The sequence below is a fragment of the Schistocerca serialis genome, unplaced genomic scaffold, assembly GCF_023864345.2.
Source record: "Schistocerca serialis cubense isolate TAMUIC-IGC-003099 unplaced genomic scaffold, iqSchSeri2.2 HiC_scaffold_1393, whole genome shotgun sequence".
Classification (NCBI taxonomy): Eukaryota; Metazoa; Arthropoda; class Insecta; order Orthoptera; family Acrididae; genus Schistocerca; species Schistocerca serialis.
In genome coordinates this window covers 14,379,865-14,405,926 of record NW_026047617.1, presented here as the reverse complement: position 1 = coordinate 14,405,926, position 26,062 = coordinate 14,379,865, and positions in this window count along the sequence as shown.

The window sequence follows — 26,062 nt, the reverse complement described above, 5'->3', positions numbered from 1 at the left end:
CAGTAAACCTGGAGTGAAGCATCGGAATCCATAGCTAGTGTCACAGGAATGGTCCAAATCATAGTCAGTAAGTAGAGTCAGTCTTCTTGTACTTAAGACGGCATTGTGCCTTTTGTATTTAATTCCGATGCAATTTCTGTGATTCATCCTCAATAAGAAGGTCCAAGGGATACAGTAAACCTGGAGTGAAGCATCGGAATCTATAACTAGTGTCACAGGAATGAATCAAGCATAGTCAGTAAGAAGAGTCAGTCTTCTTGTACTAAAATCGGCATTGTGCCTTTTGTATTTAATTCCGATGCAATTTCGGTGTTTCATCGTCAATAAGAAGGTCCAAGGGATACAGTAAATCTGAAGTGAAGCACCGGAATCTATAACTAGTGTCACATGAATGGTTCAAAACATAGTCAGTAAGAGGAGTCAGTCTTCTCGTACTTAAGCCGCCATTGTGCCTTTTGTATGTAATTCCGATGCAATTTCTGTGTTTCATCGTCAATAAGAAGGTCCAAGGCATACAGTAAACCTGGAGTGAAGCATCGGATTCTATAACTAGTGTCAAAGGAATGGTTCAAAACATAGTCAGTATGAAGAGTCAGTCTTCTTGTACTTATGTCAGCGTTGTGCCTTTTGTATTTAATTCCGATGCAATTTCTGTGTTTCATCGTCAATAAGAAGGTCCAAGGGATACAGTAAACCTGGAGTGAAGCATCGGAATCTATAACTAGTGTCACATGAATGGTTCTAAACATAGACATTAAGAAGAGTCAGTCTTCTTGTACTTAATTCGGCATTGTGCTTTTTGAATTTAATTCCGATGCATTTTCTGTGTTTCATCGTCAATAAGAAGGTCAGAGGGGTTCAGTAAACCTGAAGTGAAGCATCGGAATCTATAACTAGTGTCACAGAAATGGTTCAAAACATAGTCAGTAAGAAGAGTCAGTATTCTTGTACTTAAGTCGGCATTGTGCCTTTTGTATTTAATTGCGATGCAATTTCTGTGTTTCATCGTTAATAAGAAGGTCCAAGGGATACAGTAAACCTGAATTGAAGCACCGCAACCAATAACTAGTGTCACAGGAATGGTTCAAAACATTGTCAGTAAGAAGAGTCACTCTTCTTGTGCTTAAGTCGGCATTGTGCCTTTTGTACTTAATTCCGATGCAATTTCTGTGTTTCATCGTCAATAAGGAGGTCCAAGGGATACAGTAAACCTGAAGTGAAGCATCGGAATCTATAACTAGTATCACAGGAATGGTTCAAAACATAGTCAGTAAGAAGAGTCAGTCTTCTTGTACGTAAGTCGGCATTGTGCCTTTTGTATTTAATTCCGATGCAATTTTTGTGTTTTATCGTCATTAATAAGGTCCAAGGGATACAGTAAACCGGTAGTGAAGCATCGGAATCTATAACTAGTGTCAAAGAAATGGTTCAAATCATAGTCAGTAAGAAGAGTCAGTCTTCTTGTACTTAAGTCGGCATTGTGACTTTTGTATTTAATTCCGATGCAATTTCTGTGATTTATCGTCAATAAGAAGGTCCAAGGGATACAGTAAACCTGGAGTGAAGCATCGGAATCTATAACTAGTGTCACAGGAATGAATCAAATCATAGTCAGTTAGAAGAGTCATACTTCTTGTACTAAAGTCGGCATTGTGCCTTTTGTATTTATTTCCGATGCAATTTCTGTGTTTCATCGTCAATAAGAAGGTCCAAGGGATACAGTAAACCTGGAGTGAAACATCGGAATTTATAACTAGTGTCACAGGGATGGTTCAAAACATAGACAGTAAGAAGAATCAGTATTCTTGTACTTATGTCGGCATTGTGCCTTTTGTATTTAATTCCGATGCAATTTCTGTGTTTCATCTTCAATAAGAAGGTCCAAGGGATACAGTAAACCTGAAGTGAAGCATTAGAGTCTATAACTAGTGTCACAGGAATGGTTCAAAACATAGTCAGAAAGAAGAGTCAATCTTCTAGTACATAAGTCGGCATTGTGCCTTTTGTATTTAATTACGATGCAATTTCTGTGTTTCATTGTCAATAAGGAGGTCCAAGGAATACAGTAAACCTGGAGTGAAGCATCGGAATCCATAACTAGTGTCACAGGAATGGTCCAAATCATAGTCAGTAAGTAGAGTCAGTCTTCTTGTACTTAAGTCGGCATTGTGCCTTTTGTATTTAATTCCGATGCAATTTTTTTGTTTCTCCTCAACAAGAAGGTCCAAGGGATACAGTAAACGTGAAGTAAAGCATCAGAATCTATAACTAGTGTCACAGGAATGGTTCAAAGCATAGTCAGTAAGAAGAGTCAGTCTTCTTGTACTTAAGTCGGCATTGTGCCTTTTGTATTTAATTCCGATGCAATTTCTGTGTTTCATCGTCAATAAGAAGGTCCAAGGGAGACAGTAAACCTGGAGTGAAGCATCGGAATCTATAACTAGTGTCACATGAATGGTTCAAAGCATAGACATTAAGAAGAGTCAATCTTCTTGTACTCAATCCGCCATTGTGCCTTTTGTATTTAATTCCGATGCAATTTCTGTGTTTCATCGTCAATAAGAAGGTCAGAGGGATTCAGTAAACCTGAGGTGAAGCATCGGAATCTAAAACTAGTGTCACAGGAATGGTTCAGAGCATAGTCAGTAAGAAGAGTCAGTCTTCTTGTACTTAAGTCGGCATTGTGCCTTTTGTATTTAATTCCGATGCAATTTCTGTGTTTCATCGTCAATAAGAAGGTCAAAGGTATACAGTAAACCTGAAGTGAAGCACCGGAATCTATAGTGTCACAGGAATGGTTCAAAACATTGTCAGTAAGAAGAGTCAGTCTTCTTGTACTTAAGTCGGCATTGTGCCTTTTGTATTTAATTCCGATGCAATTTCTGTGTTTCATCGTCAATAAGGAAGTCCAAGGGATACAGTAAACCTGGAGTGAAGCATCGGAATCTATAACTAGTGTCACAGGAATGAATCAAAACATAGTCAGTTAGAAGAGTCAGTCTTCTTGTACGTAAGTCGGCATTGTGCCTTTTGTATTTAATTCCGATGCAATTTCTGTGTTTCATCGTCAATAAGAAGGTCCAAGGGATACAGTAAACCTGGAGTGAAACATCGGAATTTATAACTAGTGTCACAGGGATGGTTCAAAACATAGACAGTAAGAAGAATCAGTATTCTTGTACTTATGTCGGCATTGTGCCTTTTGTATTTAATTCCGATGCAATTTCTGTGTTTCATCTTCAATAAGAAGGTCCAAGGGATACAGTAAACCTGAAGTGAAGCATCAGAGTCTATAACTAGTGTCACAGGAATGGTTCAAAACATAGTCAGAAAGAAGAGTCAATCTTCTAGTACATAAGTCGGCATTGTGCCTTTTGTATTTAATTACGATGCAATTTCTGTGTTTCATTGTCAATAAGGAGGTCCAAGGAATACAGTAAACATGGAGTGAAGTATCGGAATCCATAACTAGTGTCACAGGAATGGTCCAAATCATAGTCAGTAAGTAGAGTCAGTCTTCTTGTACTTAAGTCGGCATTGTGCCTTTTGTATTTAATTCCGATGCAATTTTTTTGTTTCATCCTCAACAAGAAAGTCCAAGGGATACAGTACACGTGAAGTGAAGCATCAGAATCCATAACTAGTGTCACAGGAATGGTTAAAAGCATAGTCAGTAAGAAGAGTCAGTCTTCTTGTACTTAAGTCGGCATTGTGCCTTTTGTATTTAATTCCGATGCAATTTCTGTGTTTCATCGTCAACAAGAAGGTCAAAGGGATACAGTAAACTTGAAGTGAAGCACCGGAATCAATAACTAGTGTCACATGAATGGTTCAAAACATAGTCAGTAAGAAGAGTCAGTCTTCTTGTACTTAAGTCGCCATTGTGCCTTTTGTATTTAATTCCGATGCAATTTCTGTGTTTCATCGTCAATAAGAAGGTCCAAGGGAGACAGTAAACCTGGAGTGAAGCATCGGAATCTATAACTAGTGTCACATGAATGGTTCAAAACATAGACATTAAGAAGAGTCAGTCTTCTTGTACTTAATCCGGCATTGTGCCTTTTGTAATTAATTCCGATGCAATTTCTGTGTTTCATCGTCAATAAGAAGGTCAGAGGGATTCAGCAAACCTGAAGTGAAGCATCGGAATCTATAACTAGTGTCACAGGAATGGTTCAGAAAATAGTCAGTAAGAAGAGTCAGTCTTCTTGTATGTAAGTCGGCATTGTGCCTTTTGTATTTAATTCCGATGCAATTTCTGTGTTTCATCGTCAATAAGAATGTCCAAGGGATAAGGTAAACCTTGAGTGAAGCATCGGAATCTATAACTAGGGACACAGGGATGGTTCAAAACATAGACGGTAAGAAGAGTCAGTCTCCTTGTACTTAAGTCGGCATTGTGCCTTTTGTATTTAATTCCGATGTAATTTCTGTGTTTCATCGTCAATAAGAAGGTCAAAGGGATACAGTAAACCTGAAGTGAAGCACCGGAATCTATAAGTAGTGTCACATGAATGGTTCAAAACATAGTCAGTAAGAAGAGTCAGTCTTCTTGTACTTAAGTCGCCATTGTGCCTTTTGTATTTAATTCCGATGCAATTTCTGTGCTTCATCGTCAATAAGAAGGTCCAAGGGAGACAGTAATCCTGGAGTGAAGCATCGGAATCTATAACTAGTGTCACATGAATGGTTCAAAACATAGACTTTAGGAAGAGTCAGTCTTCTTGTACTTAATCCGGCATTGTGCCTTTTGTATTTAATTCCGATGCAATTTCTGTGTTTCATCGTCAACAAGAAGGTCAGAGGGATTCAGTAAACCTGAAGTGAAGCATCGGAATCTATAACTAGTGTCACAGGAATGGTTCAAAGCATAGTCAGTAAGAAGAGTCAGTCTTCTTGTACTTAAGTCGGCATTGTGCCTTTTGTATTTAATTCCGATGCAATTTCTGTGTTTCATCGTCAATAATAATGTCCAAGGGATTCAGTAAACCTGGAGTGAAGCATCGGAATCTATAACTAGTGACACAGGGATGGTTCAAAACATAGACGGTAAGAAGAGTCAGTATGCTTGTACTTAAGTTGCTATTGTGCCTTTTGTATTTAATTCCGATGCAATATCTGTGTTTCATCGTCAATAAGAAGGTCAAAGGGATACACTAAACCTGAAGTGAAGCACCGGAATCTGTAACTAGTGTCACAGGAATGGTTCAAAACATTGTCAGTAAGAAGAGTCAGTCTTCTTGTACTTAAGTCGGCATTGTGCCTTTCGCATTTAATTCCGATGCAATTTCTGTGTTTCATCGTCAATAAGGAAGTCCAAGGGATACAGTAAACCTGGAGTGAAGCATCGGAATCTATAACTAGTGTCACAGGAATGGTTCAAAACATAGTCAGTAAGAAGAGTCAGTATTCTTGTACTTAAGTCGGCATTGTGCCTTTTGTATTTAATTCCGATGCAATTTCTGTGTTTCATCGTCAATAAGACGGTCCAAGGGATACAGTAAACCTGGAGTGAAGCATCGGAATCTATTAACTAGTGTCACAGGAATGAATCAAAACATTGTCAGTAAGAAGAGTCAGACTTCTTGTACTAAAGTCGGCATTGTGACTTTTGTATTTAATTCCGATGCAATTTCTGTGTTTCATCGTCAATAAGAAGGTCCAAGGGATACAGTAAACCTGGAGTGAAGCATCAGAATCTATAACTAGTGTCACAGGGATGGTTCAAAACATAGACAGTAAGAAGAATCAGTATTCTTGTACTTATGTCGGCATTGTGCCTTTTATATTTAATTCCAATGCAATTTCAGTGTTTCATCTTCAATAAGAAGGTCCCAGGGGTACAGTAAACCTGAAGTGTTGCATCAGTGTCAATAACTAGTGTCACAGGAATGGTTCAAACCATAGTCAGAAAGAAGAGTCAATCTTCTTGTACATAAGTCGGCATTGTGCCTTTTGTATATAACTGTGATGCAATTTCTGTGTTTCATCGTCAATAAGAAGGTCCAAGGGATACAGTAAACCTGAAGTGAAGCACCGCAACCTATAACTAGTGTCACAGGAATGGTTCAAAACATTGTCAGTAAGAAGAGTCAGTCTTCTTGTGCTTAAGTCGGCATTGTGCCTTTTGTACTTAATTCCGATGCAATTTCTGTGTTTCATCGTCAATAAGGAGGTCCAAGGGATACAGTAAACCTGAAGTGAAGCATCGGAATCTATAAATAGTATCACAGGAATGGTTCAAAACATAGTCAGTAAGAAGAGTCAGTCTTCTTGTGCTTAAGTCGGCATTGTGCCTTTTGTACTTAATTCCGATGCAATTTCTGTGTTTCATCGTCAATAAGAAGGTCAGAGGGGTTCAGTAAACCTGAAGTGAAGCATCGGAAACTATAACTAGTGTCTCAGGAATGGTTCAAAACATAGTCAGTAAGAAGAGTCAGTATTCTTGTACTTAAGTCGTCATTGTGCCTTTTGTATTTAATTCCGATGCAATTTCTGTGTTTCATCGTCAATAAGAAGGTCCAAGGGATACAGTAAACCTGAAGTGAAGCATCGGAATCTATAACTAGTATCACAGGAATGGTTCAAATCATAGTCCATAAGAAGAGTCAGTCTTCTTGTGCTTAAGTCGGCATTGTGCCTTTTGTACTTAATTCCGATGCAATATCTGTGTTTCATCGTCAATAAGAAGGTCAGAGGGGTTCAGTAAACCTGAAGTGAAGCATCGGAATCTATAACTAGTGTCACAGGAATGGGTCAAAACATAGTCAGTAAGAAGAGTCAGTATTCTTGTACTTAAGTCGGCATTGTGCCTTTTGTATTTAATTCCGATGCAATTTCTGTGTTTCATCGTCAATAAGACGGTCCAAGGGATACAGTAAACCTGGAGTGAAGCATCGGAATCTATTAACTAGTGTCACAGGAATGAATCAAAACATTGTCAGTAAGAAGAGTCAGACTTCTTGTACTAAAGTCGGCATTGTGACTTTTGTATTTAATTCCGATGCAATTTCTGTGTTTCATCGTCAATAAGAAGGTCCAAGGGATACAGTAAACCTGGAGTGAAGCATCAGAATCTATAACTAGTGTCACAGGGATGGTTCAAAACATAGACAGTAAGAAGAATCAGTATTCTTGTACTTAAGTCGGCATTGTGCCTTTTGTATTTAATTCCGATGCAATTTCTGTGTTTCATCGTCAATAAGAAGGTCCAAGGGATACAGTAAACCGGAAGTGAAGCATCGGAATCTATAACTAGTATCACAGGAATGGTTCAAATCATAGTCCATAAGAAGAGTCAGTCTTCTTGTGCTTAAGTCGGCATTGTGCCTTTTGTACTTAATTCCGATGCAATATCTGTGTTTCATCGTCAATAAGAAGGTCAGAGGGGTTCAGTAAACCTGAAGTGAAGCATCGGAATCTATAACTAGTGTCACAGGAATGGGTCAAAGCATAGTCAGTAAGAAGAGTCAGTATTCTTGTACTTAAGTCGGCATTGTGCCTTTTGTATTTAATTCCGATGCAATTTCTGTGTTTCATCGTCAATAAGAAGGTCCAAGGGATACAGTAAACCTGAAGTGAAGCACCGCAACCTATAACTAGTGTCACAGGAATGGTTCAAAGCATTGTCAGTAAGAAGAGTCACTCTTCTTGTGCTTAAGTCGACATTGTGCCTTTTGTACTTAATTCCGATGCAATTTCTGTGTTTCATCGTCAATAAGGAGGTCCAAGGGATACAGTAAACCTGAAGTGAAGCATCGGAATCTATAACTAGTATCACAGGAATGGTTCAAAACATAGTCAGTAAGAAGAGTCAGTCTTCTTGTACGTAAGTCGGCATTGTGCCTTTTGTATTTAATTCCGATGCAATTTTTGTGTTTCATCGTCATTAATAAGGTCCAAGGGATACAGTAAACCGGGAGTAAAGCATCGGAATCTATAACTAGTGTCACAGAAATGGTTCAAAACATAGTCAGTAAGAAGAGTCAGTCTTCTTGTACTTAAGTCGTCATTGTGCCTTTTGTATTTAATTCCGATGCAATTTCTGTGTTTTATCGTCAATAAGAAGGTCCAAGGGATACAGTTAACCTGGAGTGAAGCATCGGAATCTATAACTAGTGTCACAGGAATGGTTCAGAAAATAGTCAGTAAGAAGAGTCAGTCTTCTTGTACTTAAGTCGTCATTGTGCCTTTTGTATTTAATTCCGATGCAATTTCTGTGTTTCATCGTCAATAAGAATGTCCAAGGGATAAGGTAAACCTGGAGTGAAGCATCGGAATCTATAACTAGGGACACAGGGATGGTTCAAAACATAGACGGTAAGAAGAGTCAGTATGCTTGTACTTAAGTCGGCATTGTGCCTTTTGTATTTAATCCCGATGCAATATCTGTGTTTCATCGTCAATAAGAAGGTCAAAGGGATACAGTAAACCTGAAGTGAAGCACCGGAATCTATAGTGTCACAGGAATGGTTCAAAACATTGTCAGTAAGAAGAGTCAGTCTTCTTGTACTTAAGTCGGCATTGTGCCTTTTGTATTTAATTCCGATGCAATTTCTGTGGTTCATCGTCAATAAGGAAGTCCAAGGGATACAGTAAACCTGGAGTGAAGCATCGGAATCTATAACTAGTGTCACAGGAATGGTTCAAAACATAGTCAGTAAGAAGAGTCAGTCTTCTTGTACTTAAGTCGGCATTGTGCCTTTTGTATATAATTCCGATGCAATTTCTGTGTTTCATCGTCAATAAGACGGTCCAAGGGATACAGTAAACCTGGAGTGAAGCATCGGAATCTATTAACTAGTGTCACAGGAATGAATCAAAACATTGTCAGTAAGAAGAGTCAGACTTCTTGTACTAAAGTCGGCATTGTGCCTTTTGTATTTAATTACGATGCAATTTCTGTGTTTCATTGTCAATAAGGAGGTCCAAGGAATACAGTAAACCTGGAGTGAAGCATCGGAATCCATAACGAGTGTCACAGGAATGGTCCAAATCATAGTCAGTAAGTAGGGTCAGTCTTCTTGTACTTAAGTCGGCATTGTGCCTTTTGTATTTAATTTCGATGCAATTTTTTTGTTTCATCCTCAATAAGAAGGTCCAAAGGATACAGTAAACGAGAAGATAGCATCAGAATCTATAACTAGTGTCACAGGAATGGTTCAAAACATAGTCAGTAAGAAGAGTCAGTCTTCTTGTACTTAAGTCGGCATTGTGCCTTTTGTATTTAATTCCGATGCAATTTCGGTGTTTCATCGTCAATAAGAAGGTCAAAGGGATACAGTAAACCTGAAGTGAAGCACCGGAATCTATAAGTAGTGTCACATGAATGGTTCAAAACATAGTCAGTAAGAAGAGTCAGTCTTCTTGTACATAAGTCGCCATTGTGCCTTTTGTATTTAATTCCGATGCAATTTCTGTGTTTCATCGTCAATAAGAAGGTCCAAGGGAGACAGTAATCCTGGAGTGAAGCATCGGAATCTATAACTAGTGTCACATGAATGGTTCAAAACATAGACTTCAGGAAGAGTCAGTCTTCTTGTACTTAATCCAGCATTGTGCCTTTTGTATTTAATTCCGATGCAATTTCTGTGTTTCATAGTCAATAAGAAGTTCAGAGGGATTCAGTAAACCTGAAGTGAAGCATCGAAATCTATAACTAGTGTCACAGGAATGGTTCAAAGCATAGTCAATAAGAAGAGTCAGTCTTCTTGTACTTAAGTCGGCATTGTGCCTTTTGTATTTAATTCCGATGCAATTTCTGTGTTTCATCGTCAATAAGAAGGTCAAAGGGATACACTAAACCTGAAGTGAAGCACCGGAATCTGTAACTAGTGTCACAAGAATGGTTCAAAACATTGTCAGTAAGAAGAGTCAGTCTTCTTGTACTTAAGTCGGCATTGTGCCTTTTGTATTTAATTCCGATGCAATTTCTGTGTTTCATCGTCAATAAGACGGTCCAAGGGATACAGAAAACCTGGAGTGAAGCATCGGAATCTATAACTAGTGTCACAGGAATGGTTCAAAACATAGTCAGTAAGAAGAGTCAGTATTTTTGTACTTAAGTCGGCATTGTGCCTTTTGTATTTAATTCCGATGCAATTTCTGTGTTTCATCGTCAATAAGAAGGTCAAAGGGATACACTAAACCTGAAGTGAAGCACCGGAATCTGTAACTAGTGTCACAGGAATGGTTCAAAACATTGTCAGTAAGAAGAGTCAGTCTTCTTGTACTTAAGTCGGCATTGTGCCTTTTGCATTTAATTCCGATGCAATTTCTGTGTTTCATCGTCAATAAGGAAGTCCAAGGGATACAGTAAACCTGGAGTGAAGCATCGGAATCTATAACTAGTGTCACAGGAATGGTTCAAAACATAGTCAGTAAGAAGAGTCAGTATTTTTGTACTTAAGTCGGCATTGTGCCTTTTGTATTTAATTCCGATGCAATTTCTGTGTTTCATCGTCAATAAGACGGTCCAAGGGATACAGTAAACCTGGAGTGAAGCATCGGAATCTATTAACTAGTGTCACAGGAATGAATCAAAACATTGTCAGTAAGAAGAGTCAGACTTCTTGTACTAAAGTCGGCATTGTGCCTTTTGTATTTAATTCCGATGCAATTTCTGTGTTTCATCGTCAATAAGGAGGTCCAAGGGATACAGTAAACCTGAAGTGAAGCATCGGAATCTATAACTAGTATCACAGGAATGGTTCAAAACATAGTCAGTAAGAAGAGTCAGTCTTCTTGTACTTAAGTCAGCATTGTGCCTTTTGCATTTAAATCCGATGCAATTTCTGTGTTTCATCGTCAATAAGGAAGTCCAAGGGATACAGTAAACCTGGAGTGAAGCATCGGAATCTATAACTAGTGTCACAGGAATGGTTTAAAACATAGTCAGTAAGAAGAGTCAGTATTCTAGTACTTAAGTCGGCATTGCGCCTTTTGTATTTAATTCCGATGCAATTTCTGTGTTTCATCGTCAATAAGACGGTCCAAGGGATACAGTAAACCTGGAGTGAAGCATCGGAATCTATTAACTAGTGTCACAGGAATGAATCAAAACATTGTCAGTAAGAAGAGTCAGACTTCTTGTACTAAAGTCGGCATTGTGCCTTTTGTATTTAATTCCGATGCAATTTCTGTGTTTCATCGTCAATAAGGAGGTCCAAGGGATACAGTAAACCTGAAGTGAAGCATCGGAATCTATAACTAGTATCACAGGAATGGTTCAAAACATAGTCAGTAAGAAGAGTCAGTCTTCTTGTGCTTAAGTCGGCATTGTGCCTTTTGTACTTAATTCCGATGCAATTTCTGTGTTTCATCGTCAATAAGAAGGTCAGAGGGGTTCAGTAAACCTGAAGTGAAGCATCGGAATCTATAACTAGTGTCACAGGAATGGTTCAAAACATAGTCAGTAAGAAGAGTCAGTATTCTTGTACTTAAGTCGGCATTGTGCCTTTTGTATTTAATTCCGATGCAATTTCTGTGTTTCATCGTCAATAAGAAGCCCAAGGGATACAGTAAACCTGAAGTGAAGCATCGGAATCTATAACTAGTATCACAGGAATGGTTCAAATCATAGTCCGTAAGAAGAGTCAGTCTTCTTGTGCTTAAGTCGGCATTGTGCCTTTTGTACTTAATTCCGATGCAATTTCTGTGTTTCATCGTCAATAAGAAGGTCAGAGGGGTTCAGTAAACCTGAAGTGAAGCATCGGAATCTATAACTAGTGTCACAGGAATGGTTCAAAACATAGTCAGTAAGAAGAGTCAGTATTCTTGTACTTAAGTCGGCATTGTGCCTTTTGTATTTAATTCCGATGCAATTTCTGTGTTTCATCGTCAATAAGAAGGTCCAAGGGATACAGTAAACCTGAAGTGAAGCACCGCAACCTATAACTAGTGTCACAGGAATGGTTCAAAGCATTGTCAGTAAGAAGAGTCACTCTTCTTGTGCTTAAGTCGACATTGTGCCTTTTGTACTTAATTCCGATGCAATTTCTGTGTTTCATCGTCAATAAGGAGGTCCAAGGGATACACTAAACCTGAAGTGAAGCATCGGAATCTATAACTAGTATCACAGGAATGGTTCAAAACATAGTCAGTAAGAAGAGTCAGTCTACTTGTATGTAAGTCGGCATTGTGCCTTTTGTATTTAATTCCGATGCAATTTTTGTGTTTCATCGTCATTAATAAGGTCCAAGGGATACAGTAAACCGGGAGTGAAGCATCGGAATCTATAACTAGTGTCACAGAAATGGTTCAAAACATAGTCAGTAAGAAGAGTCAGTCTTCTTGTACTTAAGTCGTCATTGTGCCTTTTGTATTTAATTCCGATGCAATTTCTGTGTTTTATCGTCAATAAGAAGGTCCAAGGGATACAGTAAACCTGGAGTGAAGCATCGGAATCTATAACTAGTGTCACAGGAATGGTTCAGAAAATAGTCAGTAAGAAGAGTCAGTCTTCTTGTACTTAAGTCGGCATTGTGCCTTTTGTATTTAATTCCGATGCAATTTCTGTGTTTCATCGTCAATAAGAATGTCCAAGGGATAAGGTAAACCTGGAGTGAAGCATCGGAATCTATAACTAGGGACACAGGGATGGTTCAAAACATAGACGGTAAGAAGAGTCAGTATGCTTGTACTTAAGTCGGCATTGTGCCTTTTGTATTTAATTCCGATGCAATATCTGTGTTTCATCGTCAATAAGAAGGTCAAAGGGATACAGTAAACCTGAAGTGAAGCACCGGAATCTATAGTGTCACAGGAATGGTTCAAAACATTGTCAGTAAGAAGAGTCAGTCTTCTTGTACTTAAGTCGGCATTGTGCCTTTTGTATTTAATTCCGATGCAATTTCTGTGTTTCATCGTCAATAAGGAAGTCCAAGGGATACAGTAAACATGGAGTGAAGCATCGGAATCTATAACTAGTGTCACAGGAATGGTTCAAAACATAGTCAGTAAGAAGAGTCAGTCTTCTTGTACTTAAGTCGGCATTGTGCCTTTTGTATATAATTCCGATGCAATTTCTGTGTTTCATCGTCAATAAGACGGTCCAAGGGATACAGTAAACCTGGAGTGAAGCATCGGAATCTATTAACTAGTGTCACAGGAATGAATCAAAACATTGTCAGTAAGAAGAGTCAGACTTCTTGTACTAAAGTCGGCATTGTGCCTTTTGTATTTAATTACGATGCAATTTCTGTGTTTCATTGTCAATAAGGAGGTCCAAGGAATACAGTAAACCTGGAGTGAAGCATCGGAATCCATAACGAGTGTCACAGGAATGGTCCAAATCATAGTCAGTAAGTAGGGTCAGTCTTCTTGTACTTAAGTCGGCATTGTGCCTTTTGTATTTAATTTCGATGCAATTTTTTTGTTTCATCCTCAATAAGAAGGTCCAAAGGATACAGTAAACGAGAAGTGAAGCATCAGAATCTATAACTAGTGTCACAGGAATGGTTCAAAACATAGTCAGTAAGAAGAGTCAGTCTTGTTGTACTTAAGTCGGCATTGTGCCTTTTGTATTTAATTCCGATGCAATTTCTGTGTTTCATCGTCAATAAGAAGTTCAAAGGGATACAGTAAACCTGAAGTAAAGCACCGGAATCTATAAGTAGTGTCACATGAATGGTTCAAAACATAGTCAGTAAGAAGAGTCAGTCTTCTTGTACTTAAGTCGCCATTGTGCCTTTTGTATTTAATTCCAATGCAATTTCTGTGTTTCATCGTCAATAAGAAGGTCCAAGGGAGACAGTAATCCTGGAGTGAAGCATCGGATTCTATAACTAGTGTCACATGAATGGTTCAAAACATAGACTTCAGGAAGAGTCAGTCTTCTTGTACTTAATCCGGCATTGTGCCTTTTGTATTTAATTCCGATGCAATTTCTGTGTTTCATAGTCAATAAGAAGTTCAGAGGGATTCAGTAAACCTGAAGTGAAGCATCGGAATCTATAACTAGTGTCACAGGAATGGTTCAAAGCATAGTCAGTAAGAAGAGTCAGTCTTCTTGTACTTAAGTCGGCATTGTGCCTTTTGTATTTAATTCCGTTGCAATTTCTGTGTTTCATCGTCAATAAGAATGTCCAAGGGGTTCAGTAAACCTGGAGTGAAGCATCGGAATCTATAACTAGTGACACAGGGATGGTTCAAAACATAGACGGTAAGAAGAGTCAGTATGCTTGTACTTAAGTTGGTATTGTGCCTTTTGTATTTAATTCCGATGCAATATCTGTGTTTCATCGTCAATAAGAAGGTCAAAGGGATACACTAAACCTGAAGTGAAGCACCGGAATCTGTAACTAGTGTCACAGGAATGGTTCAAACCATTGTCAGTAAGAAGAGTCAGTCTTCTTGTACTTAAGTCGGCATTGTGCCTTTTGCATTTAATTCCGATGCAATTTCTGTGTTTCATCGTCAATAAGGAAGTCCAAGGGATACAGTAAACCTGGAGTGAAGCATCGGAATCTATAACTAGTGTCACAGGAATGGTTCAAAACATAGTCAGTAAGAAGAGTCAGTATTCTTGTACTTAAGTCGGCATTGTGCCTTTTGTATTTAATTCCGATGCATTTTCTGTGTTTCATCGTCAATAAGACGGTCCAAGGGATACAGTAAACCTGGAGTGAAGCATCGGAATCTATTAACTAGTGTCAAAGGAATGAATCAAAACATTGTCAGTAAGAAGAGTCAGACTTCTTGTACTAAAGTCGGCATTGTGCCTTTTGTATTTAATTCCGATGCAATTTCTGTGTTTCATCGTCAATAAGGAGGTCCAAGGGATACAGTAAACCTGAAGTGAAGCATCGGAATCTATAACTAGTATCACAGGAATGGTTCAAAACATAGTCAGTAAGAAGAGTCAGTCTTCTTGTACGTAAGTCGGCATTGTGCCTTTTGTATTTAATTCCGATGCAATTTTTGTGTTTCATCGTCAATAAGAAGGTCAAAGGGATACAGTAAACCTGGAGTGAAGCACCGGAATCTATAACTAGTGTCACAGGAATGGTTCAGAAAATAGTCAGTAAGAAGAGTCAGTCTTCTTGTACTTAAGTCGGCATTGTGCCATTTGTATTTAATTCCGATGCAATTTCTGTGTTGCATCGTCAATAAGAATGTCCAAGGGATAAGGTAAACCTGGAGTGAAGCATCGGAATCTATAACTAAGGACACAGGGATGGTTCAAAACATAGACGGTAAGAAGAGTCAGTATGCTTGTACTTAAGTCGGCATTGTGCCTTTTGTATTTAATTCCGATGCAATATCTGTGTTTCATCGTCAATAAGAAGGTCAAAGGGATACAGTAAACCTGAAGTGAAGCACCGGAATCTATAGTGTCACAGGAATGGTTCAAAACATTGTCAGTAAGAAGAGTCAGTCTTCTTGTACTTAAGTCGGCATTGTGCCTTTTGTATTTAATTCCGATGCAATTTCTGTGTTTCATCGTCAATAAGGAAGTCCAAGGGATACAGTAAACCTGGAGTGAAGCATCGGAATCTATAACTAGTGTCACAGGAATGGTTCAAAACATAGTCAGTAAGAAGAGTCAGTCTTCTTGTACTTAAGTCGGCATTGTGCCTTTTGTATATAATTCCGATGCAATTTCTGTGTTTCATCGTCAATAAGACGGTCCAAGGGATACAGTAAACCTGGAGTGAAGCATAGCAATCTATTAACTAGTGTCACAGGAATGAATCAAGAAATTGACAGTAAGAAGAGTCAGACTTCTTGTACTAAAGTCGGCATTGTGCCTTTTGTATTTAATTACGATGCAATTTCTGTGTTTCATTGTCAATAAGGAGGTCCAAGGAATACAGTAAACCTGGAGTGAAGCATGGGAATCCATAACGAGTGTCACAGGAATGGTCCAAATCATAGTCAGTAAGTAGGATCAGTCTTCTTGTACTTAAGTCGGCATTGTGCCTTTTGTATTTAATTTCGATGCAATTTTTTTGTTTCATCCTCAATAAGAAGGTCCAAAGGATACAGTAAACGAGAAGTGAAGCATCAGAATCTATAACTAGTGTCACAGGAATGGTTCAAAACATAGTCAGTAAGAAGAGTCAGTCTTCTTGTACTTAAGTCGGCATTGTGCCTTTTGTATTTAATTCCGATGCAATTTCTGTGTTTCATCGTCAATAAGAAGGTCAAAGGGATACAGTAAACCTGAAGTGAAGCACCGGAATCTATAAGTAGTGTCACATGAATGGTTCAAAACATAGTCAGTAAGAAGAGTCAGTCTTCTTGTACTTAAGTCGCCATTGTGCCTTTTGTATTTAATTCCGATGCAATTTCTGTGTTTCATCGTCAATAAGAAGGTCCAAGGAAGACAGTAATCCTGGAGTGAAGCATCGGAATCTATAACTAGTGTCACATGAATGGTTCAAAACATAGACTTTAGGAAGAGTCAGTCTTCTTGTACTTAATCCGGCATTGTGCCTTTTGTATTTAATTCCGATGCAATTTCTGTGTTTCATCGTCAATAAGAAGTTCAGAGGGATTCAGTAAACCTGAAGTGAAGCATCGGAATCTATAACTAGTGTCACAGGAATGGTTCAAAGCATAGTCAGTAAGAAGAGTCAGTCTTCTTGTACTTAAGTCGGCATTGTGCCTTTTGTATTTAATTCCGATGCAATTTCTGTGTTTCATCGTCAATAAGAATGTCCAAGGGATTCAGTAAACCTGGAGTGAAGCATCGGAATCTATAACTAGTGACACAGGGATGGTTCAAATCATAGACGGTAAGAAGAGTCAGTATGCTTGTACTTAAGTTGGTATTGTGCCTTTTGTATTTAATTCCGATGCGATATCTGTGTTTCATCGTCAATAAGAAGGTCAAAGGGATACACTAAACCTGAAGTGAAGCACCGGAATCTGTAACTAGTGTCACAGGAATGGTTCAAAACATTGTCAGTAAGAAGAGTCAGTCTTCTTGTACTTAAGTCGGCATTGTGCCTTTTGCATTTAATTCCGATGCAATTTCTGTGTTTCATCGTCAATAAGGAAGTCCAAGGGATACAGTAAACCTGGAGTGAAGCATCGGAATCTATAACTAGTGTCACAGGAATGGTTCAAAACATAGTCAGTAAGAAGAGTCAGTATTCTTGTACTTAAGTCGGAATTGTGCCTTTTGTATTTAATTCCGATGCAATTTCTGTGTTTCATCGTCAATAAGACGGTCCAAGGGATACAGTAAACCTGGAGTGAAGCATCGGAATCTATTAACTAGTGTCACAGGAATGAATCAAAACATTGTCAGTAAGAAGAGTCAGACTTCTTGTACTAAAGTCGGCATTGTGCCTTTTGTATTTAATTCCGATGCAATTTCTGTGTTTCATCGTCAATAAGAAGGTCCCAGGGATACAGTAAAACTGAAGTGTTGCATCAGTGTCAATAACTAGTGTCACAGGAATGGTTCAAAACATAGTCAGTAAGAAGAGTCAGTATTCTTGTACTTAAGTCGGCATTGTGCCTTTTGTATTTAATTCCGATGCAATTTCTGTGTTTCATCGTAAATAAGAAGGTCCAAGGGATACAGTAACCCTGAAGTGAAGCACCGCAACCTATAACTAGTGTCACAGGAATGGTTCAAAGCATTGTCGGTAAGAAGAGTCACTCTTCTTGTGCTTAAGTCGGCATTGTGCCTTTTGTACTTAATTCCGATGCAATTTCTGTGTTTCATCGTCAATAAGGAGGTCCAAGGGATACAGTAAACCTGAAGTGAAGCATCGGAATCTATAACTAGTATCACAGGAATGGTTCAAAGCATAGTCAGTAAGAAGAGTCAGTCTTCTTGTACGTAAGTCGGCATTGTGCCTTTTGTATTTAATTCCGATGCAATTTTTGTGTTTCATCGTCATTAATAAGGTCCAAGGGATACAGTAAACCGGGAGTGAAGCATCGGAATCTATAACTAGTGTCACAGAAATGGTTCAAAACATAGTCAGTAAGAAGAGTCAGTCTTCTTGTACTTAAGTCGTCATTGTGCCTTTTGTATTTAATTCCGATGCAATTTCTGTGTTTTATCGTCAATAAGAAGGTCCAAGGGATACAGTGAACCTGGAGTGAAGCATCGGAATCTATAACTAGTGTCACAGGAATGAATCAAAACATAGTCAGTTAGAAGAGTCATACTTCTTGTACTAAAGTCGGCATTGTACCTTTTGTATTTAATTCCGATGCAATTTCTGTGTTTCATCGTCAATAAGAAGGTCCAAGGGATACAGTAAACCTGGAGTGAAACATCGGAATTTATAACTAGTGTCACAGGGATGGTTCAAAACATAGACAGTAAGAAGAATCAGTATTCTTGTACTTATGTCGGCATTGTGCCTTTTGTATTTAATACCGATGCAATTTCTGTGTTTCATCTTCAATAAGAAGGTCCAAGCGATACAGTAAACCTGAAGTGAAGCATCAGAGTCTATAACTAGTGTCACAGGAATGGTTCAAAACATAGTCAGAAAGAAGAGTCAATCTTCTTGTACATAAGTCGGCATTGTACCTTTTGTATTTAATTACGATGCAATTTCTGTGTTTCATTGTCAATAAGGAGGTCCAAGGAATACAGTAAACCTGGAGTGAAGCATCGGAATCCATAACTAGTGTCACAGGAATGGTCCAAATCATAGTCAGTAAGTAGAGTCAGTGTTCTTGTACTTAAGTCGGCATTGTGCCTTTTGTATTTAATTCCGATGCAATTTTTTTGCTTCATCCTCAACAAGAAGGTCCAAGGGATAGAGTAAACGTGAAGTGAAGCATCACATCTATAACTAGTGTCACAGGAATGGTTCAAAGCATAGTCAGTAAGAAGAGTCAGTCTTCTTGTGCTTAAGTCGGCATTGTGTTTTTTGTATTTAATTCCGATGCAATTTCTGTGTTTCATCGTTAATAAGAAGGTCAAAGGGATACAGTAAACCTGAAGTGAAGCACCGGAATCAATAACTAGTGTCACATGAATGGTTCAAAACATAGTCAGTAAGAAGAGTCAGTCTTCTTGTACTGAAGTCGCCATTGTGCCTTTTGTATTAAATTCCGATGCAATTTCTGTGTTTCATCGTCAATAAGAAGGTCCAAGGGAGACAGTAAACCTGGAGTGAAGCATCGGAATCTATAACTAGTGTCACATGAATGGTTCAAAACATAGACATTATGAAGAGTCAGTCTTCTTGTACTTAATCCGGCATTGTGCCTTTTGTATTTAACTCCGATGCAATTTCTGTGTTTCATAGTCAATAAGAATGTCAGAGGGATTCAGTAAACCTGTAGTGAAGCATCGGAATCTATAACTAGTGTCACAAGAATGGTTTAAAGCATAGTCAGTAAGAGGAGTCAGTCTTCTTGTACTTAAGTCGGCATTGTGCCTTTTGTATTTAATTCCGATGCAATTTCTGTGTTTCATCGTCAATAAGAATGTCCAAGGGATACAGTAAACCTGGAGTGAAGCATCGGAATCTATAACTAGGGACACAGGGATGGTTCAAAACATAGACGGTAAGAAGAGTCAGTATGCTTGTACTTAAGTCGGCATTGTGCCTTTTGTATTTAATTCCGATGCAATATCTGTGTTTCATCGTCAATAAGAAGGTCAAAGGGATACAGTAAACCTGAAGTGAAGCACAGGAATCTACAGTGTCACAGGAATGGTTCAAAACATTGTCAGTAAGAAGAGTCAGTCTTCTTGTACTTAAGTCGGCATTGTGCCTTTTGTATTTAATTTCGATACAATTTCTGTGTTTCATCGTCAATAAGGAAGTCCAAGGGATACAGTAAACCTGGAGTGAAGCATCGGAATCTATAACTAGTGTCACAGGAATGGTTAAAAACATAGTCAGTAAGAAGAGTCAGTCTTCTTGTACTTAAGTCGGCATTGTGCCATTTGTATATAATTCCGATGCAATTTCTGTGTTTCATCGTCAATGAGACGGTCCAAGGGATACAGTAAGCCTGGAGTGAAGCATCGGAATCTATTAACTAGTGTCACAGGAATGAATCAAAACATTGTCAGTAAGAAGAGTCAGACTTCTTGTACTAAAGTCGGCATTGTGCATTTTGTATTTAATTACTATGCAATTTCTGTGTTTCATTGTCAATAAGGAGGTCCAAGGAATACAGTAAACCTGGAGTGAAGCATCGGAATCCATAACGAGTGTCACAGGAATGCTCCAAAGCATAGTCAGTAAGTAGAGTCAGCCTTCTTGTACTTAAGTCGGCATTGTGCCTTTTGTATTTAATTCCGACGCAATTTCTGTGTTTCATCGTCAATAAGAAGGTCAAAGGGATACAGTAAACCTGAAGTGAAGCACCGGAATCTATAAGTAGTGTCACATGAATGGTCAAAACATAGTCAGTAAGAAGTGTCAGTATTCTTGTACTTAAGTCGCCATTGTACCTTTTGTATTTAATTCCGATGCAATTTCCGTGTTTCATCGTCAATAAGAAGGTCCAAGGGAGACAGTAATCCAGGAGTGAAGCATCGGAATCTATAACTAGTGTCACATGAACGGTTCAAAACATAGACATTAGGAAGAGTCAGTCTTCTTGTACTTAATCCGGCATTGTGCCTTTTGTATTTAATTCCGATGCAATTTCTGTGTTTCATCGTCAATAAGAAGGTCAGAGGGATTCAGTAAACCTGAAGTGAAGCATCGGAATCTGTAACTAGTGTCACAGGAATGGTTCAAAGCATAGTCAGTAAGAAGAGTCAGTCTTCTTGTACTTAAGTCGGCATTGGGCCTTTTGTATTTAATTCCGATGCAATTTCTGTGTTTCATCGTCAAGAAGAATGTCCAAGGGATTCAGTAAACATGGAGTGAAGCATCGGAATCTATAACTAGTGACACAGGGATGGTTCAAAACATAGACGGTAAGAAGAGTCAGTATGCTTGTACTTAAGTTGGTATTGTGCCTTTTGTATTTAATTCCGATGCAATATCTGTGTTTCATCGTCAATAAGAAGGTCAAAGGGATACAGTAAACCTGAAGTGAAGCACCGGAATCTATAACTAGTGTCACAGGAATGGTTCAAAACATTGTCAGTAAGAAGAGTTAGTCTTCTTGTACTTAAGTCGGCATTGTGCCTTTTGTATTTAATTCCGATGCAATTTCTGTGTTTCATCGTCAATAAGGAAGTCCAAGGGATACAGTAAAATTGGAGTGAAGCATCGGAATCTATAACTAGTGTCACAGGAATGGTTCAAAGCATAGTCAGTAAGAAGAGTCAGTATTCTTGTACTTAAGTCGGCATTGTGCCTTTTGTATTTAATTCCGATGCAATATCTGTGTTTCATCGTCAATAAGAAGGTCAAAGGGATACAGTAAACCTGAAGTGAAGCACCGGAATCTATAACTAGTGTCACAGGAATGGTTCAAAACATTGTCAGTAAGAAGAGTCAGTCTTCTTGTACTTAAGTCGGCATTGTGCCTTTTGTATTTAATTCCGATGCAATTTCTGTGTTTCATCGTCAATAAGGAAGTCCAAGAGATACAGTAAACTTGGAGTGAAGCATCGGAATCTATAACTAGTGTCACAGGAATGGTTCCGAAAATAGTCAGTAAGAAGAGTCAGTATGCTTGTACTTAAGTTGGTATTGTGCCTTTTGTATTTAATTCCGATGCAATATCTGTGTTTCATCGTCAATAAGAAGGTCCCAGGGATACAGTAAACCTGAAGTGTTGCATCAGTGTCAATAACTAGTGTCACAGGAATGGTTCAAAACATAGTCAGAAAGAAGAGTCAATCTTCTTGTACATAAGTCGGCATTGTGCCTTTTGTATATAACTGCGATGCAATTTCTGTGTTTCATCGTCAATAAGAAGGTCCAAGGGATACAGTAAACCTGGAGTGAAGCATCGGAATCTATAACTAGTGTCACATGAATGGTTCAAATCATAGACATTAAGAAGAGTCAGTCTTCTTGTACTTAAATCGGCATTGTGCCCTTTCTATTTAATTCCGATGCAATTTCAGTGGTTCATCTTCAATAAGAAGGTCCAAGGGATACAGTAAACCTGAAGTGAAGCATCGGACTTTATAACTAGTGTCACAGGAGTGGTTCGAAACATGGACAGTAGGAAGAGTCAGTCTTCTTGTACTTAAGTCGGCATTGTGCCTTTTCTATTTAATTCCTATGCAATTTCTGTGTTTCATCGTCAATAAGAATGTCCAAGGGATATAGTAAGCCTTAAGTGAAGCATCGGAATCTATAACTAGTGTTAAATGAATGGTTTAAAGCATAGTCAGTAAGAACAGTCAGTCTTCTTGTACTTAAATCGGCATTGTGCCTTTTGTATTTAATTCCGATGTAATTTCTGTGTTTCATTGTCAATAAGGAGGTCCAAGGGATACAGTAAACCTGGAGTGAAGCATCGGAATCCGTAACTAGTGTCACAGGAATGGTTCAAACCATAGTCAGTAAGAAGAGTCAGTCTTCTTGTACTTAAATCGGCATTGTGCCTTTCGTATTTAATTCCGATGCAATTTTTGTTTTTCATCCTCAATAAGAAGGTCCTAGGGATACAGTAAACCGGGAGTGAAGCATCGGAATCTATAACTAGTGTCACAGGAATGGTTCAAAACATATTCAGTAAGAAGAGTCAGTCTTGTTGTACTTAAGTCGGCATTGTGCAATTTGTATTTAATTCCGATGCAATTTCTGTGTTTCATCGTCAACAAGAAGGTCCAAGGCATACAGTAAACCTGAGGTGAAGCATCGGAATCTATAACTAGTGTCACAGGAATGGTTCAAACCGTAGACAGTAGGAAGAGTCAGTCTTCTTGTACTTATGTCTGCATTGTGCCTTTTCTATCTAATTCCGATGCAATTTCTGTGTTTCATCGCCAATAAGAAGGTCCAAGGGATACAGTAAACCGGGAGTGAAGCATCGGAATCTATAACTAGTGTCACAGGAATGGTTCTAAACATAGACAGTAGGAATAGTCAGTCTTCTTGTACTTAAGTCGGCATTGTGCCTTTAGATTTTAATTCCGATGCAATATCTGTGTTTCATCGTCAATAAGAAGGTCAGATGGATACAGTAAATCTGAAGTGAAGCATCGGAATCTAAAACTCGTGTCACAGGAATGGTTCAAAACATAGTCAGTAAGAAGAGTCAGTCTTCTTGTACTTAAGTCGGCATTGTGCATTTTGAATTAATTCCGATGCAATTTCTGTGTTTCATCGTCAATAAGAAGGTCTAAGGGATACAGTAAACCTGAAGTGAAGCATCAGAATCTATAACTAGTGTCACAGGAATGGTTCAAAACATAGTCAGTAAGAAGAGTCAGTCTTCTTGTACTAAAGTCGGCATTGTGCCTTTTGTATTTAATTGCGATGCAATTTCTGTGTTTCATCGTCAATAGGAAGGTCAGGGGGATTCAGTAAACCTGAAGTGAAGCATCGGAATCTATAACTAGTGTCACAGGAATGGTTCAAAACATAGACAGTAGGAAGAGTCAGTCTTCTTGTACTTAAGTCGGCATTGTGCCTTTCGGTATTAATTCCGATGCAATATCTGTGTTTCATCGTCAATACGAAGGTCATATGGATACAGTAATCCTGAAGTGAAGCATCGGAATCTAAAACTCGTGTCACAGGAATGGTTCAAAACATAGTCAGTAAGAAGAGTCAGTCTTCTTGTACCTTAGTCGGCATTGTGCATTTTGTATTTAATTCCGATGCAATTTCTGTGTTTCATCGTCAATAAGAAGGTCCAAGGGATACAGTAAACCTGAAGTGAAGCACCGGAATCTATAACTAGTGTCACATGAATGGTTCAAAACATAGTCAGTAAGAAGAGTCAGTCTTCTTGTACCTAAGTCGCCATTGTGCTTTTTTATTTAATTCCGATGCAATATCTGTGTTTCATCGTCAATAAGAAGGTCCAAGGGATACAGTCAACCTGGAGTGAAGCATCGGAATCTATAACTAGTGTCACATGAATGGTTCAAATCATAGACATTAAGAAGAGTCAGTCTTCTTGTACTTAAATCGGCATTGTGCCCTTTCTATTTAATTCCGATGCAATTTCAGTGGTTCATCTTCAATAAGAAGGTCCAAGGGATACAGTAAACCTGAAGTGAAGCATCGGACTTTATAACTAGTGTCACAGGAGTGGTTCGAAACATGGACAGTAGGAAGAGTCAGTCTTCTTGTACTTAAGTCGGCATTGTGCCTTTTCTATTTAATTCCTATGCAATTTCTGTGTTTCAGCGTCAATAAGAATGTCCAAGGGATATAGTAAGCCTTAAGTGAAGCATCGGAATCTATAACTAGTGTTAAATGAATGGTTTAAAGCATAGTCAGTAAGAACAGTCAGTCTTCTTGTACTTAAATCGGCATTGTGCCTTTTGTATTTAATTCCGATGTAATTTCTGTGTTTCATTGTCAATAAGGAGGTCCAAGGGATACAGTAAACCTGGAGTGAAGCATCGGAATCCGTAACTAGTGTCACAGGAATGGTTCAAACCATAGTCAGTAAGAAGAGTCAGTCTTCTTGTACTTAAATCGGCATTGTGCCTTTCGTATTTAATTCCGATGCAATTTTTGTTTTTCATCCTCAATAAGAAGGTCCTAGGGATACAGTAAACCGGGAGTGAAGCATCGGAATCTATAACTAGTGTCACAGGAATGGTTCAAAACATATTCAGTAAGAAGAGTCAGTCTTGTTGTACTTAAGTCGGCATTGTGCATTTTGTATTTAATTCCGATGCAATTTCTGTGTTTCATCGTCAACAAGAAGGTCCAAGGCGTACAGTAAACCTGAGGTGAAGCATCGGAATCTATAACTAGTGTCACAGGAATGGTTCAAACCGTAGACAGTAGGAAGAGTCAGTCTTCTTGTACTTATGTCTGCATTGTGCCTTTTCTATCTAATTCCGATGCAATTTCTGTGTTTCATCGCCAATAAGAAGGTCCAAGGGATACAGTAAACCGGGAGTGAAGCATCGGAATCTATAACTAGTGTCACAGGAATGGTTCTAAACATAGACAGTAGGAATAGTCAGTCTTCTTGTACTTAAGTCGGCATTGTGCCTTTAGATTTTAATTCCGATGCAATATCTGTGTTTCATCGTCAATAAGAAGGTCAGATGGATACAGTAAATCTGAAGTGAAGCATCGGAATCTAAAACTCGTGTCACAGGAATGGTTCAAAACATAGTCAGTAAGAAGAGTCAGTCTTCTTGTACTTAAGTCGGCATTGTGCATTTTGTATTTAATTCCGATGCAATTTCTGTGTTTCATCGTCAATAAGAAGGTCTAAGGGATACAGTAAACCTGAAGTGAAGCATCAGAATCTATAACTAGTGTCACAGGAATGGTTCAAAACATAGTCAGTAAGAAGAGTCAGTCTTCTTGTACTAAAGTCGGCATTGTGCCTTTTGTATTTAATTCCGATGCAATTTCTGTGTTTCATCGTCAATAGGAAGGTCAGAGGGATTCAGTAAACCTGAAGTGAAGCATCAAAGTCTATGAGTAGTGTCACAGGAATGGCTCAAAACATAGTCAGAAAGAAGAGTCAATCTTCTTGTACATAAGTCGGCATTGTGCTTTTTGTATTTAATTCCGATGCAATATCTGTGTTTCATCGTCAATAAGAATGTCCAAGGGATACAGTAAACCTGAAGTAAAGCATCGGAATCTATAACTAGTGACACAGGAATGGTTCAAAACATAGACAGTGGGAAGAGTCAGTCTCCTTGTACTTAAGTCGGCATTGTGCCTTTTGTATTTAAATCCGATGCAATTTCTGTACTTTAACGTCAATAGGAAGGTCAGAGGGATTCAGTAAACCTGGAGTGAAGCATCGGAATCTATAACTAGTGTCATAGGAGTGGTTCAAAACATAGTCAGTAAGAAGAGTCAGTCTTCTTGTACTTAAGTCGGCATTGTGCCTTTTGTATTTTATTCCGATGCAATTTCTGTGTTTCATCGCCAATAAGAAGGTCCAAGGGATACAGTAAACCGGGAGTGAAGCATCGGAATCGATAACTAGTGTCACAGGAATGGTTCAAAACATAGACAGTAGGAAGAGTCAGTCTTCTTGTACTTAAGTCGGCATTGTG